Below are 20,885 nucleotides of genomic sequence, written 5' to 3' on the forward strand. Positions count from 1 at the left end.
TGCTATAACTAGGTTTAGATAAAATCTGAAATGGTTACTTAAATTTGGGCTCCGCAATGTAAATTAGAGAAAGAACATTTCTAATTTAATAAAACATATAGTAAAAGTATAAAAAGAGAAAATTTTGTTTTGTTTTATTCCTGATATATTTATAGTAATTCTTTACTTTGAAGTATGAGTTAGGGATTATGTATGTATATTCATTTAAGCCCTAAACATTTGCTAGAAGTAAGCTGCAGAAATAGAAGATTTGTCAAGGATAATTGTGGCCTAGCTTTATTATGCCATAAACATAAAAGTGGTGACTTTGACTTAAGTCTTTAGCGTCGGTACGGCATCGCCAATCCCTTCGCTGTAGAGTCGCATGCATCCCGGAGCGGGATCCATGATTCTAGGCTAAGTACTACTTGAGCTCGCCGGGCCCAAGAGTCGACAGAGCCCCTTCTGTTGGAAACGGTGGGCACCTCGAGAAGGCAGGGGTTGTCTTGATAATGAGAGGCTGTATTTTCGCGTCAATTATCCTTGCCCACCTAAAAGTGGTGATTCTAGGCTATATATATTGCATTGTCTCCATTGTCTTTAACTAGTGGATTTTTGACTTAAAAATCCAAAATAATATAACTTTTTTTTCTATAGCAGTAGCAGAAGACCTCACACATAAATTCCTGGGTCCAAAAAGTATTTTACAGTCATACTTTTTATGCTTATGAATATATAAAAGTTTATGAAACTCTCTAGAGCATTGCAGCATTTGTACACAGTATTGCAAATGTGTATCAGCAATTTGTATCAGAGGTTTGGTATATTTTATTTAAGCCTATTTGAAAACAATCATAAGTCATGTTTACAATATGAGTTTTGTTAAAAATGATTCAAATTAAATTATAGAGCCTTGCAGAAACTAAATATAGAATTGCCCCCTCCCTTCCCTACTAGAGTATACCAAAGTGAACCTAACAGTGAATTGGATTTTTGTCAATGTCTGCCTGGCATATTCCTATATGTGACTAGACTGTATAAATTGGATGCAGCTAGAAATATTTTGGAGGAAATGTTATCAAGTGTGATTGGCTTTTCTTTTGTGAAATGGTAGGCATTTTTTTTGTCATACACAGTGTTTTGGGAGGTGGGTAATATGCAGGATTTGAAGCAAAGGAACAGTTTCATTGCACATATTCTTCCCAATCCCATCTCCATCTGGCATCTTCCATCTAGAGTACTGTGACATTAGTCTGGATGTAAGCTTAGACCTGTTCTCTAGGAATTCAGGTATAGATGTGTTTTATTACTACTGAGAAATAATGTAATGCTAGAGTAGGACTTCACTTTGAGAAGTATATATACCCTTTCCACAAGATAATGCTTTCTTTCCTCATAAGGAAAATATATTCATTTCTATGAGTCACTTCTGTTTATTTTTTAAACAATCATAGTGAAAATTTCTGAAGTATTAATTTTAACTTTTTAAGGTAAATAGTTTGCCAATTGGACAGGGCTCATAAACCCTCCCTTCCTGCCACTGAATATGTTCCCCATCTTGTGCAGTGTGATGTGACTCTTGGTCATGTTCTGATTCAGATACCAGAGGTATAAAAACACTCTTATTAGGGCAGAACACTAGAGAGAGAGAGAGGAGAGAGAGAGAGAGAGGGAGGGAGGGAGGGGGAGAGAGAGAGAGAGAGAGAGAGAGAGGGAGGGAGAGGGAGAGGGAGAGAACGAACAGTGGGAATAGCTGGAACAATATTTTGAAATTTTCTTAAAAAGAAGGAATTAACCAGCAGGTTCAGCAACATCAAAAGGCCTGGAAAGTAATGGAAGATAACTAAAGTAGATGACTACAGAATTCTGCCATTGGGTAAGAAAACTCTTTCACAACATCTACCCAAGTCAAGAACGCTCTTGAGGTAGATGTGTCATTGTTAAAGTTTACAGCACAGCCAAGAGACAGTGTTATGAATGTAAATACAGAGGATTTATAACAAGGTGCGAACTCTGGCCATGCTCAGGAACAGGAAGGCCAGATTAGAGTTTGCCAGAAAACACCTTAAAAAGCCTTCCCAATTCTAGAATAGATTCTTTTGACTGACGAAACCAAGATTAACTTGTACCATAATGATGAAAAAAATATGGAGAAGGAAAAGATCCGAGCACACTACATCATCTGTCAAACATGGCAGAGACAGTGTTATGCATGGACATGTATGGCTGCCAGTAGACCTGCGTCACTGGTATTTATTGATGACCTGGCTGCTGATAAAAGTAGCAGGATGAATTCTGAAGGGTATAGGACTATACTCTCTGCTCAGATTCAACCAAGTGCTGCAAAATTGGTAAGATGCTTCTCAATGGTGGGATTCAATTTTTTTACTACCTGTTCTGTGGGCGTGGCTTGGTGGACGTGGGAGGAGAAAGATACTGTAAAATCTCCATTCCCTCCCCACTCCAGGGGAAGGATACTGTAAAATCTCCATTCCCTCCCCACTCCAGGGGAAGATCACTGCAAAATCCCCCTTTCCTCCCGATCAGCTGGAACTTGGGAGGCAGAGAATAGATGGGGACAGAGGCAGTCAGAGGTATTTACTGGTTCTCCGAACTATTCAAAATGTCCGCTACCGGTTCTCCAGAACGGGTCAGAACCTGCTGAATACCACCTCTGATGCCGCTTCATATTGTAGATGGATAATGACCTAAAACATACAACAAAACCAACCAAGAGTTCCTCAAGGCACAGAAATGGGATATTCTTCACTGGCCAAGTCAGTCACCTGATCTCAACCCAATGGAGCATGTTGTTACTTATTAAAGACAAGACTGAAAGCAGAAAGACCCACAAACAAGCAACAGTTGAAGGCAGCTGCAGTAAAAGCAGGCAAAGCATCTCAAATGAGGAAATTCAGTATTGGGGCTAGTCCACGAGTTCTAGTCTTCAGGCAATCAATGAGTGCATTCATCCAAGTATTAAAAACAATCTTTATATTTACAATTCTGTTTGGCCAACATTTATGAGCCATCAAAAACGGTGTTGAGTGTATTAAAATAACTGTAACCTGCTCAATGGTTAATGCCGTACTTTTGTCAAACCCCTTTAATTAAAGTTGAGAGTCTTCACTCACATCTTGAGTGTTTCATTTCAGATTCAATGTGGTGGTAGCGCAAATGCCAAAAAATGTATCTTTGTCCCAATACACACAAACCTGACTGTGTATATATGTTTGTATCTACCAGTAGCCAATACAAAGCTAAAGCTAATAATTTGGTCAAATATTTGGACCCTTCAGAGATAATTTTATGTGGCTAGTAAATTATGTAACACCGCAAACTAATAGAATAAACTAAGAGTTAAGAGACAGGAATGTTAAGAGGTGCCCAAGCAGACATCAGATTCACTAAATATATATATCCACAGAAAACAGTTTTCCAATAAGGAAGTTTAAGTTTCCTGTTGTAGAGCTGACTGAGCTTAATGAGAAGTGTAAACATCTCTTACCCAACTATGCTAACCTCCACGGTTTCAGCCTATTTTGGTATATGATTTAGTGCTTGGTACTTTCCTAAAGAAAGTCTCTGACTCTTTTCTACCAAATTCATTGGCCACCTGCACTGAATCATACCTATCATTCATAGATGACTATTGACTGGTTGCCTCTTGAATTGCAAGCTGGGAGACCTGTAAAGTTTTACTCTTCAACCTCAGAGAACTCCATAACAGGTTGTGCATGAAGATACCAATTTTCTATATAATTTTCTTGTAACCTATCAAATTAATTTGAAATGTGTAATTAGTTCTGTTGTTTTATGAGGCTTCCCAAACTTTTTCATTTGTTACCCCAAAACACTTATCAGAAAGGCTTACTGAATTTCAAGGATCAGTTGTAGGTCTCTTCCTTCAGCATTGTCATAACTTCAAATAGTTGCTAAATGAATGGTCATAACTTGAATACTTGAATTAAAAAACAATATCATTGAATAAACTTTATGACATTTCATTTAAACAATTACTATTGGTAATTTCATTGGTTTTCATCTTAATAGGGATATTTTGGGAGATTTTTAATGTATTTTAGTACATATGACAATCTTCAAGTAAATATAAATGTCTCTGTTGTGATTAGTAATGAGATTATTGTTAAGGTGTCCTTAATAATAAAGAAAAATCACTTTTATCCAATTTTGGGTAATTTACCCAGGATCAGGAAGTATTGTTTTAGAGCAAAATAAATTAAAAATGAGCCATTTGTGACAAAACACTACTGTCTTATAATATTTTTAGAATATTGCATTTTTCCCCATGTATTTCTTTTAAATAGCTTTCTAGTATGATTGGCGAGTTCTACCAAGTAGCCTCTTTTGTATTGAATATTTGTATTTTTATATTTAACTTTTACCTTTTATTATTTATTTATTATTATTTATTTTTTGCTTTTTAAAATAAAGTTTGATTTTCTTTATCTGTGATATTGGTTTGTTTCCCAAGAAAGTTTTGGTTTTCCTCACTCCATACCTCAAGACTAGATGACCAGGAGGTTTGTATTTTTTAAAATTAATTTCCTTTTTTGAAATTGTATATTTTAATCCTCAGAAAACAGCATACAGAGACCCTGTATCTCACACGCATAAGAGTCAGAGGATTGTAAACAGGTAGAACAGTTCTTGAAAAATAGGTAGTAGCATTAAAAATAATCTGTGTGCTATCCCAAACAGAATTTTGATTTTTTCTCTAGATCAGGGGTGTCAAACTGGAGATCTGTGGGCCCTATGCGTCATGTGCAGGCCATACCCACCCCAGCTCTGTGAATGGGAAAAACATCACAAAATGTCATGTGATGGCAATATAATGGCACGAGTTTGACACCCATGCTCTACACCATCCTGCTTACCAGTGATGGGTTCTGAATCCCGTTCCAACTGGTACGGTGCAACGGGGCCGGGTGTCCACCACATGCATGTGCGCAGCACGCAGCGCAAGCAAGCATACTTACCGTCCGTGACACTCCAGCTGCTTGATTGAGTGTCGCACAGGTGGCATACGATCCGTGCGCATGTGCGAGAGCTCTGATCAGCTCAAATACAGGTATGGAGGGAGGGCGGGTGGGCCCTCCGGAGCACCGTACCGGCACGGTACCTGGTGCTCCCAGCAGGTATCGGTATGCCTGTACCAGGGCGTACCGGTTGTATCCTACCACTGCTACTTACATACAACAAGTTTTAGTGTACTGTTTTCTATAGTCTGAATAGGCTGTTTATTCTTCCGTTACTTTTTATCGGTCATAGTACTAAATAATATTGTAACAAAATATATTTAGTTTTTAAAGTTATCTGTAAATTTCAAATAATTATTGTCATTTGTTTCAAAATTGCTTATACTGAGTTCAAGTCAAATTGAGAAACAAAAGTACAGATATATTATGTGCATTCAGTTTGGTTTAACTCTGCAATCATACAGACTTCCTCCATGACAATCCATCTCTAATCTGGTCCTTCAGGTTTTCCAATGAAACCTGAATTGCCACTGTAACTGATTCCATCCACTTTGCTGCTTTTCCTGGCATTCACATTGTTTCCAGAGAACCAAGTCTTTGCATAATTTGTCAAAATAGGATTATTTGAACCTGATCATTTGTGGCTCAATTGAAAACTTTAGGTTGATTGTTCAGTGATCCTTATGTTTTCTTGGCTATACGTGGTTTTTCTCAGAAATCTTCTCCAACATCAAAGCTGTACTTTTCTGATTTCACTTTTAATATAATAAAGCAATACAAAGTATTAGAATTACAGTCTTGATAACAACTAATATAAAGATATATTACCTTTAACAAGGGGCATTTCTCCTATCCCTGAGAAGAGTCTTGCCACTGTCGGGAGGAGTTCTGCAGATCTCATTTCAGAGGACTATTTGTCTATTGGTGAATGTAGTAAACAAAAACGTAGAACAATCTTAAATACAAGTAGTCTTCAACTTATGATCACAATTGGGACTGAAACTCCCATCACTAAACAGTGTGGTTGTTAAATGAGTCAGGACCAATTTTATGATCTTTTTTGGTGCGGTCATTAAGTGACTCATGATAATTAAGCAGATAAAGCTTTCTCCATTGCCTTGCTTGTCAAAAGGCCCTGGGAAGATTATAAATGTTGATCACATGACTCAGACCTGCAACTTTCAAAAATACAGGTTGCCAAGCAAGTTTTGATGACATGATTGCAAGAACCGGTTGTAAGTCACTTTTTTCAGTGCCATCATAAATTGAACAGCCATTAAATAAACCAACTATCTGTATTAGAGTAATTCTTGGAACTTTATTTGTTTAATTTATAGCTTATATTAAATGCATCACAGTGTTTCCAACTTTTGTCTACTTCTCGCTTTCTCGGTTTAAGAAGATGGGGCATTGTTTTCATTTACTAAACTTCTAAAATTTACTTTCTCATTATTCTTCTGAACTCTTCACTAGGTAAAAAAAGTTTAAGAAGATGGGGCATTGTTTTCATTTACTAAACTTCTAAAATTTACTTTCTCATTATTCTTCTGAACTCTTCACTAGGTAAAAAAAACCTCATATTATAGGGTGAGTTGCTATAATATATGCAATATATACCATATTTTTCGGAGTATAAGACGTACCTTTTTCCCTCAAAAAGAGGCTGAAAATCTGGGTGTGTCTTATAGACTGAATACAGCCTTCGTTTGCCTCCTGAAACCCCACCCCGTCACCAAAATGGCTGTGCATAGCTTGTAGGAGGCTTTCAGAGAGTTACTGGGGGCTGGGGAGGGCAGAAATGAACAAAACGTGGGCTGTTTTTTGCTCAATTTTGCCCCCCCCCCAGCCCCCAGGAGCACTCTATGAGCTTCCTAATGCCCTTTTTTTTTTGACAAAAAAGAGACCAGTTTTTGCAAAAAAACAGGCCTTTTTTGCTCATTTTTGGGGGGCCCATCCCCCCCGGAACAATCTACAAGCCTCCTAAGGGCTATTCATGTCCTTTTTCTTTGGAAAAAAGGGCCCGTTTTCATGAAAAACGGGCCATTTTTGGGAGGTTTGCAAAGTGTAAAAACTTTTTTTAAAAAAATTGCCTCTTCAAAACCTTGGTGCATCTTAGACTCAGAAAAATACGGTAATTCAATATATATTGAATTGCTGACATAATTTTGATTATGGTATTAGAGAAGTATAAGCCATATTGCTGTACCATCTTTTTTACATTTCTACCCACTTTCAGATAGTATATACAGTATACTTGATCAGACAAGTATATTGTCTGATTATTAGGCCAATTTCTATCTTTATAGTTTAGTAAGAAAGGAACTCTAAACTATTATCTATTGCTCTCTGCAAAGTAATACAATGCTAATTTTGTTTTCATAGTGAAATTTAAAATTTTCATAGTGAAATTTAAAATTTTCTTGAAATGTTCTAATGTTAGAATTAGCCAAACATTAATTATACAATAGCAAAGTTGGAAGGGGGCCTTGGAGGTCTTCTAGTTCAACCCCCTGCCTAGGCAGGAAACCCTATACCGTTTCAGACAAATGGCTATCTAACATCTTCTTAAAGACTTCTTAAAGAGTGTTGGGGCATTCACAACTTATGGAGGCAAGCTGTTCCACTGATTAAGTGTTCTATCTGCCAGGAGATTTCTCCTCAGTTCTAAGTTGCTTCTCTCCTTGATTAGTTTCCACCCATTGCTTCTTGTTCTACCCTCAGGTGCCTTGGAGAATAGTTTGACTCCCTCTTCTTTGTTGTAACCCCTGAGATATTGGAACACTGCTATCATGTCTCCCCTAGTACTTCTTTCTATTAAACTAGACATACCCAGTTACTGCAACCGTTCTTCATATATTTTAGCCTCCAGTCCCCTAATCATCTTTGTTGCTCTTCTCTGCACTCTTTCTAGAGTCTCCACATCTTTTCTACATCATGGCGACCAAAACTGAATGCAGTAATTATATCAGTATGCCAAATTATTTTAATTTGTCAGTAATCATTTGTATAACTATTGAAGACAGCTTTAGGCTATATTTAATGCCTTCCAGATGTGATGAAATTGTACATTCCCAAATTCACAGGTTATAATATTATCACCAGACCTTGAAGAAGCAGGACCAAAACAGTATTGTTACTTTTGAACTTTGATGTTGGAGAACTCCTGAGAACACCATTGACAGTCAAGGAAGCAAATAAAAACAGTTTTCACTTGAGATGTAATGATCATGGATACTTTTGAACTAAGATACATGCTGCATCCAGTGGTGGGTTTCAAATTTTTTAAAAACCTTTTCTGTAGGTGTGGCCTGCTTTGTGGGAGTGGCTTGCTGACCATGTGACCAGGTGGGAGTGGCTTGCTGGCCATGTGACTGGGTAGGAGTAGCTTGCCAGCCATGTGACTGAGTGGGAGTGGCCAACTTGTAAAATGTGAAACTCACTTAACAACGCTCTTGCTTAGCAACCAAAATGTTGGCTCAGAAACTCTGGCATTTGAAGCAGGCAAGTCTTAAAGCTGTCAAGTTACAAGACCCTTGCACCCCTAACCCTTTAGAAAAAACTCCAGGGGTGTTCAAACTTGACAGCTTTAAGACTTCAAGTCCCAGAATTCCTCCTCCAGTCATGTTGGCTCAGAAACTCTGGCATTGAAGTATGCAAGTCTTAAAGCTGTCAAGTTACAAGACCCTTGCACCCCTAATGCTTTAGAAAAAAAAAAACAGGGGTATTCAAACTTAACAGCTTTAAGACTTGTGGACTTCAGCTCCCAGAATTCCTCCTCTCGCTCTTCATCTGGATGATGGTTCTAAACGGCACTGTAGATTTGTGGAACCTCTTCTATAGAAGAGGTTAGAACTGGTAGGAACCCACCCCTGGCTGCATCTTATCTACTTAACTTCACTCTTCTTTTATCATTTTTTTCTGGTGCTGAAGCATGTTATGATTTCCTGTATTCCAACAAAATCTTTAAAATGTTTTAAGAAATGTTTTTTTCATCTGCAGTTTTCAATACAAGCACAGTATAGTGGAAAGTTGTGATTTGTCCCCACTGATTTTTTTCAAAATGTCGTTCCTCAGCTTTTCTTTATAAATGAAGAATAGAATAGAATTCTTTTATTGGCCAAGTGTGATTGGACACACAAGGAATTTGTTTTTGGTGCATATGCTCTCAGTGTACATAAGAGAATAAAATACATTCATCAAAAATAAAAAGATGCAAGATAGTCAAGATTACTAATAAGCTATCAAATCGTACTAGGAAACAAATAAAAACAATATAAATTGAAAGATACAAGCAACATGGTTATAGTCATAAGTGTGGAGAGATAGATACTAGGAAGGAAGAGAAGAATAATAGTAATATAGTCTTAGTAAATTATTGACAGTGTTGTGGGAATTAGTTGTTAAGCAGAATGATAGCATTTGGGGGAAAACTGTCCTTGTGTCTAGTTGTTCTGGTGTGCAGTACCCTATAGTGTCGTTTTGAAGGTAGAAGTTGAAACAATTTATGTCCAGGATGTGAGGGGTCTACAGATATTTTCACATATTTGACTCGTGCAGTATATAGGTCCTCAATGGAAGGCAGATTGGTAGCAATTGTTTTTTCTGCAGTTCTAATTATCCGTTGAAGTCTGTCTGTCTTGTTTGGTTGCAGAGCCAAACCAGACAGTTATGGAAGTGCAGATGACAGACTCAATAATTCCTCTCTAAAACAGAATCAGCAGCTCTTTGGGCAGTTTTGAACTTTCTTAGTGACGCAGAAATAACATTTTTTGTTGTGCTTTTTTGATGACGTTTTTGATGTTAGGTGTCCATTTTAAGTATTAAGATATGATAGAACCTAGAAACTTGAAGATCTCTACTGTTGATACTCTGTTGTCTAGTATTTTAAGAGGTGGTAGTATAGGAGGTTTTCTTCTAAAAACCACATCCATTTCTTCGGTTTTGAGTGTATTTAGTTCAAGATTGTTCTGGCTGTACTACAAGGCTAGTTGTTCAACCTTCTGTCTGTATGCGTAGATTCAGCAGCTGTATTCAAGACTGATTTTTATTTCTTGATGATTTGGCAAAATATTACAGTGATTATTTTTCTTGCTCAGAATTTCAGGACCAGCTGGTAAACTTTAAATTGAATTGAATTGAGTTGAATTGAATTTATTATATTTCTATGCTGCCCTTTTCCCCGAGGGGACTCAGGGCGGCTCACAACCCAAGTCAAGGGGGGGGGGGTATAAATAAGGAATAAAAAGACGAACAAAACAATACCAAAATTTAAAACACACAACAACCATACCATTTGAGAGCTCATTAGCCCCAGGCCTGTCAGAACAGCCAGGTTTTAACGGCTTTTCGGAAGGCCTGGAGGGTGGTGAGGGTTCAAATCTCCACGGGGAGCTCGTTCCAAAGGGCCGGAGAAATTCACCTAGATATAGATTTCTTATTGGCTGATACATAGAGAAATTAACAGGCAAAACTAAAGGGAGATGGCTTTTGTTTACAATTGTTCCTTGGCAACTCGTATTTAAGGCATGTTGTCTCTGATTCGGAAAGCTGTATACAACCATTAAGACTAAGATGCTATAGTACTAGCCACTGTCAACAATTTCATTGTTGGGAAAGAATATTCTCAACGAAATCAGGCAAAGGTTCAAAAAACATGCCATTTAGATTGTTTCCCCACTGCTAGTCAAAAAGCAGTTTTAAAGAGTTTATACAAATTGAGAAGCCATGTTGATAAAGCAGTAGAACTTAATGAGAAAAGGACATTAAATAAGGAAAATACAGTTTAAAAAGCCATACGAACAGCTCAAGGAACCTGGTAATGTAAAGCTAAGAAAAATTAAAAGCTGATATTAAAAAAAGCTAGGACTAAAAATTGTGTGATAAATGTTTAATCCAAGCTGCAAAAGGACACAGAATCCAACAAAGATTTCCATTTTGCGGGGTTTATCAACCATATTAAGCTACCTATATATTATTTTAAGTTTCAGTTTCATTTTTAAATTATAGTATGTTCCAACTGTGCCACTTTCACTTTCATATTGGTTTTTAGCTAGGAATAGGGAGACGGCTTTATGAACGTGTCTCAACTTGTCACTTGGCTTGTGGAACACTTCTTGTCAGAGTTTGGTTTGGCATCCTTTAATCTGAATGTTGATGTATTTTTTAATTTTTTTCTTTTTTATCTCTTTCATCCCACCTAGGATTCTTAAAGGTTCATTCAAAATATGAAGACAATAGAATGTAGTATAAGCTTATATAGATATACATAAGTCATATGTTATTTTAATCTAGACGTGTCTACCACAAAATGGAATAATAGAATTTGCTTGCTTTCCATATTTCAAACTGGAATGGGATAATTTGCCACTACAAATTTGCCATGGCCAACTCATTGCTGCCAACTCATTGCTTCAACTTGCTGAAGCCAGCTTGCCACTGTCAACTTGCTGTGTGACAATTCAACAATTTTATTTAATTATTTAAAATAATTAAAAATTATTTTAATTTTTATCATTCACATTTCATTTTGTCCCTCCTTTTGCATTCGTCCTTGAATGATTCTATTGCACCATTTATTTGATATTATATAACTTCTGTCCCGCAGTGAGTTGTCCCATGACAAGTTGGCTGTGGTGACTTGTCCCACTGTGGCGAGTTGGTTGTGGTGAGTTGTCTTAAACCCATTTGAAACACAGATATGGCTCTCAGAAACTTAACTGTGATCCAGAGGAACTTGGATGGTAAAAGTGATGAAGCTGTCATGTTATCTTTCTAAATATGTTTTGTTAAACTCTGCCATGAAACAAAATATTTTGCTTGGAGAAATTTTATCCTTTTAAAAGTTGCTTTTGATTTTTGATATATTGCAAAAACTACAGGTAGTAGCAGGCAGGCCAGCTAGAGCATCCTACCTATAAGTGTTGAGTCCCACAGCTAATAATTTTAGCAGGCTGAGAGTAGCTATTTTGTAGGCATTTCATGGCATGACAATTACTTTTTGTGGATGTCCTGCAGCTGCGGTATTTGAGTTTTGAGTACATTATGATCCTGAGATTACATTGTTTCCCTGATGAAAGCATATTCTAATTAAAGTATGATCCCAACATTAACAAAATTAGCCTCAATATATATTCTCTGTGTTGAATGAAGTATGCTTTATTGTTGAATAGTTAGGACTTGTGAATTAACATGATTATAAATTAATATCACTATTCAATTCAATTAATATATTAGTTTGAATTTGCAACTGATTGTTTTGCCTTTTTCATTAAACGGATATACAATATAGGATTTTATTCTTACTGTAAGACTATTTGAGTGAAGTCATAGAACAGAACAAAGTAGAGACTACTGATGTCAAATGAGGTTCTTTGACAAAGTCGGAATGCTTGACATTATAATTGGGAGAGGTTATTAATTGGTTTTTTAAAATTCTTTTTGGTGTTCCTGATTTGTAACAATGAATAACCAAGGTCCTCCAAATTAATTAGGTTATCTAGTAATCCTACATCTGGTATCAATTAACCATTTTCAGAATACTTTTTTTTCATGTTCTTTGCGATTTTTCCAACCTGTTTCTTGTTCCTCTGTTGCAATTGTATACGGTAGAACATGACATCTTGTCAATAAGTGCTACAGTTTGTTATAATGAAGTAGCTTGTAGTTATCGAAGACCTACTCAAGCAGTATAATTGTTTACAACCTCTTTCTGCTTAAACTGCTGCTATAGAAATCAGATGTTTGTACAAATAATGACTTTAAAAATAACAGCTTTTCACCTTGCATAGAGTAAATAATGGACCAATGCTTAAATGATTAAGATCTATTTAGTTTCAAAATAGTTTATGTATGCTAGTGTTCACATTGTACATGGTTGTGTGAAACATAAATAGTTAAGGATAGATAGTAATGTTCTTTATTTAGAACAAGGCAGCCAGTATACTCCCCACAAGCAGATTGCATCTCCATTTCCTAAATATCATTAAAGAAATACCAGTGTTGTGTTATTTGTGCATTCCTTACATTTCTGCTGCTCTATTTTCTTTTATAATTAAAGCTGTTCAGAACATGTTACAAATAGCAGATTTTTCATTAAAAGCCCAAATCCTGGACAAATGGGCAGCTTATGATTGTAACCATTAAATTAAGAATTCTTGTATGGCAACAGACAAGTATTTTTCACTACAACCAAACCCATCAGAGAACATAAATGCAGGAAATCTTTGAGATATCAATTGTTGATTATGTTACATTTCAGATCACTGTTAATTGCACTGAAAGCTCTTGGCTCCTTAAGTAATAGAAGAAAAATGTGTAACATAGGGCCCTGTGAGAACTAGCTACCTGGTTAGGTGACATTAATTGGAATTAATGCAGAGTTGGTATTGTGCCAGTTTGGACTGGTTCGCCCGAACGGGTAGCGGAAATCGAGGTGGCCCCGCCTGCCTGTCCCGACTCTATGCATCTCATTTAGTCACTTTTTTTTAGTCAAAGTGCATGCACAGAAGGCTGAGTGCACACGTGCTCACATTTGCAAACCAGAAGGTAAGGTAAGTGAATACCAACCCTAAATTAATGGTTAACTTTGATACCAGCTGATTAATATTTCTTGCTGGTTCACATCTGTATAAAAAATAAAGAAACACTTAGGGGAAAAAGCACAATTTACTACCAAGCAAAATATATTTAATAAATCAGAGCAAAAGAAATATTATGGATAGAAAAATTTGATATATGTGTATGTATAGGTTTATAATTCAATTTTGTACATGTTCAAACAAAAGTGCTGCTATTTTAATAGAGCTTAATAACAAAATGTATTTAAAATATATTTCTCTATGTAAAGTTAATAGTCCTTATTGAAAAGCAAACATGTGTAGGGTTGCTACCTAGAAGCATAAATCCTATGAAACATACAAGTTTGAATTATTATATTTTAAAAGAGGTATATGTATTTTATAAGGAAAGAATATTTGCATAAATATGTTCTAAAATCATGAAATTGTGGTTGACATTTATGCAGTACTGATCTTTGTAAATTTTTAAAAATGTTGAACAATTTTCCTTATCTGAATATAAGAATCTTGCCAATTTTCTTTGTAGTACATTATTTCTATTGTCCATTAGGTGGCACTCATGCCTTTTTCTTTAATGAAGCAAACAAAAGTTCTGTGGATGTCCAGAATAACATTAAGCAGCGTATATAAATGCAAGCAAATGGGGACAACTTTAATCAATCAGCTTGATTCTGGTATTGTATTTCATTAGTGGTAAAAGATTCTCAAAGTGGGAACACAGAGAATGTAAACATGCAACTGTCATTAATGATTAAGTGTGGAAAATGAGAAGGGAGAAGTATGTTTCGTGGAAGAGAGAGAGAGGAAAAGAGGACTCAGTGACTAGGAAACGAGGTTCTTCAAAACAGGTACAAATTTGGCTGAAGCTGCTATTGAGGAACCCCTTATCTATTGTCACTCAGGAATAGTAATCATTACAAATAGTTGATAGTCACTGAATGGCCCAAAGGTAATTTAGAAATTTGCATTTCCTCTTAGTAAAAGCCAGTACCTTTTTTTCAAGATACAAGAGAAACTGTGATATAATGGTCACTGGTACATTCTCAGTTCCTTCACGATCTTGAAATATTGTCTTGACAGCTTGCTGGATGGGCATTTTTGGTATTTGATTCAACTGACTCCTTTTGTAATTGAGCTTTGTATCAAAACAGATTTCAACAATTTCTATTATTTCTCCTAGCCTTAGTCAGGCAAGGCAATTGATTTAATGCAGCTCTTTACTAGCTGCTAGGGATCTTGGTTCACGGTTCCTCTAGGCTAGGGGTTGTCAAACTTGCGGCCCATGGGCCAGATGCATCTTGCACTGGTCGCGCCCACCCCCATGTTTAGTGAAAGGGGAAAAGTTGTGATAAGTCATTTAATGACAACCTGTCATCTCGAGTTTGACACCCGTGCTCTAGACCCCTAATACAGACTTACTTTTCGCAGGGAAGTATGTTCTGCTTTGACAGGTGTTGAGTTTTACTCTAAGGGTGGCCCACTTCAAACCCTGTCATAATCTCTCATCTGCATGATAAATGAGTCATCTTTACATTCACCAGTGTTCAGGCACTAAAGTTAGGACATGCTTATGGCACATCTAACTTCTGCTGTATGTTCAGTATAAGGAGCATAACCGTATATTAGGTCTGTCTCTTCAGCCCATAACAACATAGTTAGATTGGAAGGGTTAGTGGGGTGTGAAGCTGTTCCTAAGCTTTGTTGAAGGGGAGTGGTATCAGGCTTTTACAAGTGGCAGGAGATTCTAAGAGCAGGAAACATGGAGAATATCAACATAGTTTTACAGGTAGTCCTTGCTTAATGACTATCAGGGATGGTTCAAAGTTGTGGTGGTAATGAATGAACGATAGTTACAACTGATCCTTGAAATTACAGCTATTGTAGTACCTCTGCAATCACATGATGAAATTCAGGCATTTCAACTCTATATTTATGCCCCCACAACTTGCAATTCAACTATCTCTAACCCTGCCTTTTGGCCACCCTGCATTCTGGCATCCACACAAGTCCCTATCAACCATTGTTGTTTTCCTCCTGCTGTTGACGAGGCACACACGGCCAAGCAGTTGCTGGCCTTCACAGGGCTACATGAAGCCTCTCTACAACTTCATGAGGCCTGGCACAGTGTCATGAAAGCCTCTCCAGGCTATGAGGAGACCTTGCGTAAGAGCGGAGAACTTGCTTGGCCAAGTGTGCCTCATCAGCAACAAGAGGAAGAACACAAGGGTGGTCAGAGGGAAACAGAAAGGGCCTTTCACATTATATGTTCTTTCTTAGCCAGTCTTCAGTGATACCAATAAAGTTTATCCTGAATCTATCAAGGTCGTCTTCTTGATCTTAGCATTCAGCCATATCACCCTGTGGCTTCTCAAGGTCCCAACAAAAGAGAATGGAGGCCAAAAGCCAGGTATCTTAAGCAGATTGAATCCCCTTGTTTATAACTAGTATTTTCATCATAACTCAGCCAAACCACAATGGAAATATGTTGTTTAGCATCCACATCATTTCAGTTTAATAATCTGAGAAGCCTGAGTTAGGAAAAACTTGTAGTCAAAATGTGGATTACTTTAAAAAGCCATTAAAAAACATTTCCCTCATTTAATTCCATGTAGACAATGGCTGAATACCAGTAATGATTTTCTATCCTATATTTTCTGATAGTAGATTTGAAAAAAATTAATGGTATCTGATTTATTTACCATAGCCACTTATTTTAGTCAAGTATTTAACAAATTAGCTGTTGTTAAAATTAGGTATTACTTGCATTAATCTTAAAATATAGACTTTAATGCAGATTTCTGTGTAAATTTGATAAAATGCACTTGATAATGTTTAGAAACATTTTGAAGACAAATATCGATAATTACTATAGGTAAACAATGGCAATTATTTAGTTTTAGTGTTTCTTTAGTCTTGAAAATTTGCACAAATGTTTTGTTATATTCTTTTTTTGTGCCTCATTATGCTTATAAATAAATGTTCAAAACCTTCTCAATAACTCTCTAAAATGATACTTGTTTTAAGAAATAATTGTATATCATACTCAGATAGTAAAGACAATAACATGAACAATGTGGTACATGTGGCTGTGATTTTCGTATTACATACGGTAAGATTTAAATTCTGAGTAACATAAGTTGAACTGATTTTTAAGTAGATGGCATACAGTGATGGATTTCTGATTTTGAAAATCTGTCACAACCATAAATCAGCAGCTTGCTAAGATTGCAGTAGCAAGCTATTAAAGAACATGGTAGTATTTACTATAGGTAGATGCAAATTTTAAAAGAGTTTCTTTAGCATAGTTTAAGTGATTTATTGGCTTTCAATGCTCATGTATGAATCTATGATGTAATGGATTTTGAAATCTATTTTCTGTAAGAAGATGCCTGCTTTCTATATGACTGTAGGTTACACATTTTACCTTTATATATTAATGTCTATTACAATAAAGTTACATTTTGATTATTTGTATGATTAGGTTTTACCTATAGGGCACCTCAAAGTGACAATCTGATTGTAAAGATCACGTTTTTAAAAATGTGAACTTGTTACAGTAAAAATCAGAATAATATAAGTATATTTTTTTATAATTTCAGTTGAATGCTTATATGTAAAATTGAGCATTGTAATAACCGTTTTTATTTTACAGGAAAATTAGAAATAGTCTATAAAATATTCTTAAATCTGTAAGCTCTGAATATCATATTGCTTAATGCGTGGACAAATATGAATTAAATATAGTATTTTTATCGCTTTGAAAATCCTTGAAAAATTGAGACCAATTTGATCTAGTGATTAAGGCACCAGGCTAGAAACTGAGAGACATTAAGTCCTAGTCTGAGCATAGACATGAAAGCCAGCTGGGTCAGTTTGGACCAGTCACTCACTCTGCCCCCTGCTTACCTCACAGGATTGTTGTTGTGGGGAAATAGGAGGAGGGAGGAGGATTAGGTACTTGTGGTGTCTTAAGTTATTTATAAAATCAATAAAAGTGGGATACAAATCTAGGTTAATCAATATATTTTTAGAAATTTATTGCTGGAAACAATTCTATCTGGAAAAATTCTGTCAAACTTGTATATTGTCTGTTCTTTTTATATTTTGAACAATGTAATAGTTTGGTTAATGAAAAATCTAAATCAATAATGAAATAAAATTTGTGATGGTAATTCCCTAGTTTTACTTCCAGATTTTAGCAGAACTCTCATGATGAAACAGATTTTTTCTGGCAGCCTTCCCAGGCAGATTACACTGGAAACATGATGAGATTAGCTAATTAATTCCATTTTATTGTAAGAGTACATTAATATACTCTTGCCGGTCTGAAGGTATAAATCTCCTGTGTTCATTTTTAACCACCTGATCAATTAGGATGGGTCCTTCCTAAGTTTCATCTTCTAACATTAAGATCTCTTCTCTTGTCTCAGCATTTTCTAGACAGCATCTTTTCTTCCCCTGATCTCTCAAAATCAATCTCCTATACCATTACATTTCTCTTCTACTATCGGGGTAGGTGGTGGAAAATACACATTGACATGTTACAATAAGATAGACTTCATGTGAAGTGTTAATACCACTTTATAATGCCTTGGTAAGGCCATACTTGGAATACTGCATCTAGTTTTGGTTGCCACAATGTAAAAAAATGTTTAGACTAGAAAGAGTGCAGAGAAGAGCAACAAAGATGATTAGGACACTGGAAGCTAAAACCTATGAAGAACGATTGCTGGAATTGGGTATGTCTAGTTTAATGAAAAGAAGGACTAGAGATGACATGATAGTAGTGTTCCAATATCTCAGGGGGAAGAGGGAGTCAAGATATTCTCCAAAGCATCTGAGGGCAGGACAAGAAACAATGGATGGAAACTAATCAAGGAGAGAATCAACATAGAACTAAGAAGAAATTTCCTGTCAGTTAGAACAATTAATCTGTGGAACAACTTGGCTCCAGAAGTTGTGAATGCTCCAAACGCTGGAAGTTTTAAAGAAGAGATATGGTATAGGGTTTCCTGCCTAAGCAGGGGGTTGGACTAGAAGACCTCCAAGGTCCCATCCAATTCTGTAATTCTATTCTATTCATTTTAGAAAAAACATTTTGTGGACTGGAGTCCATTTTGATGTATTATTGTTTTGATATTAAAACTTATATTCAGTTTTCAGAATTCAGCTATGTTCAGTTCAGTTATATTATAACATCAAAACAAGATTTGACATTGCATCAATGAATCCTGTCAGTCATACCAGCTATGTGGCCTTGATGTTTTTTATTCCTTCTCTCCATTCTCCTTTAAGACAAATATAAATTTTTCTTTTTTTGCAAATTGTCAGTTTCAATGAATAGAAAACTCTGTATTTTACTAAAATGAAAATGGCCAAAGTACAAACAGTAATAGGAGGAGGAGGAAATAAAAACAAAAAAAATCTTATGGCATAATGCAACATTTGGGCTAACTTGATGGTACAAATACAATAAACAGAATGAGAATTTTACTAATAAATAGATAAAGGGAGTAATTGTTTTTTCCTGAATTTTCCTATACTTGCTTTATCAGTGAGATGAGCAGCATATAAATTTAATAAATAAATTCTGTAAATAACTGAGAATTGGTAAATTGTAATATGTTTTTGTCTTGCTAATAGAGATTTGTATGCAACTCTTTGGGATAATTGCTGCAGAAATTAAAATTTGGATTTGAAGAATGCTGTCATTATGTTTGGTGAAGAGGTTGAAGAAAGAGTTTATTTTATTTTCAATCTCTTGGTGAAACTTAATCCCTGGGAATGTGAAAATATGATTGAAAAGGAATGATCTATAGATACCAAAAGTTCCATTGCTTTTAAATTCATCCAGATATTGATATATTTATGACATATTTAAATTTATAAATATTCAGGAAATATTAAAATGAAATGTAAAAGTTAGGAAGATGTATTTGAATGCTTCAAATATGTTGCTTGGAAATCATTGTATGCTACATATCATTCCACGGTCTAGAAAGAGAAAATATTATGTCAGCCAGTTGGTTGTTATAAAGATTGTTTATGAAGTTGAATCTAAGACATACATTGAATTGGGGAATTCTGAAAAATGAACTGTATGGCACAGAGACCAAATCATGTAAGGTGCAGAGAAAGACTATACATCAGTTCAAAGCCTATATTATTAAAAAAATACAACCATAAAAAAGGTAATAAGATTACATTCTCACACTTCATGGCTAGTAAGGTGCATTAGGCTGCTCAGATATTCATAACTTACTGTGACATTTCATGAGATTACATTTTGCTGTTCACAGCCATTACTGCTGCTCAGATAATAACTAGCTGGTGTACATACCTGGATATGCGATCCCTGTCTTTGGCAGCAAAATTTGTGTCTTGAAGGTTGATCAGCTGCAAATTATTATTAGAATTGGTTAATATGAAATACTGTTATTGTATCCGCTTATACGTATTTATTATGTGTTGCCATATTAATAGTATATCAAATTTTTCCACAAATTGTGTGTAACTCTCCCATTTGTAAAAAAATACTTTCATAAAACATTTAAATGAAAATTACTTAAGTCTGATTTCCTGAATGTACTATTTTGAATTGCTAGTGAATTATTTGTGTTTTGCAGATTAGATAGAAAAAACTAATATGTCAACTTCTTGGATGGGTGGTTACTGTCTATGTACATGTAGCTAAAAGTGAAAGATGACTGGAAGAGAATTGAGGTGAAGGTGAGGTCACTTTACTTAAGAGCGAAATGTACGGCCTATAAGGTGCTGGCATGACAGTTGATGGGTCTTTAGAACCAAATATATTAACTCAAGCAACCATAAGAAGATTAATAGGCCAGATTTATTTATTTATTTTGGTAATACTTGACAGTGAGCTTAGCATTGGCTAAAAGTTGTATTCCCAAACATAAATTCAAACTTTTCCTTTAATAAAATTCCTTTGAAGTTGATTATAACTGCACTTATGTGATCTTTCTATTGAATAAAGTTCTTAATTGCTATTATTGCTAATATCCAGTTGTGAAGAGAACTTGCCCAAGTCACATATTCTGTATTATTTGATCATCATTTTCTGATGAAATTGTTTATTATCTGGGTGTTGTTATGTGGGCATCAGAGAATAGAAACTGTAGCTTCTTAGATGTACATGAAACCTGCTAGGTTTTATAATTAAAATAACCTGAAATAATGATAGTTGTAAAATATGTAGCTATAAACTTCCCTGCTAAGGAATTCACACTGTCATCAGCCATAAAGCATACATCTCACCATTAGACTTAAGAAGTGTGCATGTATTTCTTGGATTTGCATATAGTTACAC

At 35.6% G+C, this 20,885-nt stretch overlaps 1 protein-coding gene across 1 annotated transcript in view; it reads left to right on the top strand.

Annotated features, from left to right (window-relative positions):
- Positions 1 to 20,885, top strand: part of LRBA (LPS responsive beige-like anchor protein) — a 383,648-nt gene that overhangs the window by 2,126 nt on the left and 360,637 nt on the right.

Source organism: Thamnophis elegans, chromosome 9, assembly GCF_009769535.1.
Source record: "Thamnophis elegans isolate rThaEle1 chromosome 9, rThaEle1.pri, whole genome shotgun sequence".
In the NCBI taxonomy this organism is placed as follows: Eukaryota; Metazoa; Chordata; class Lepidosauria; order Squamata; family Colubridae; genus Thamnophis; species Thamnophis elegans.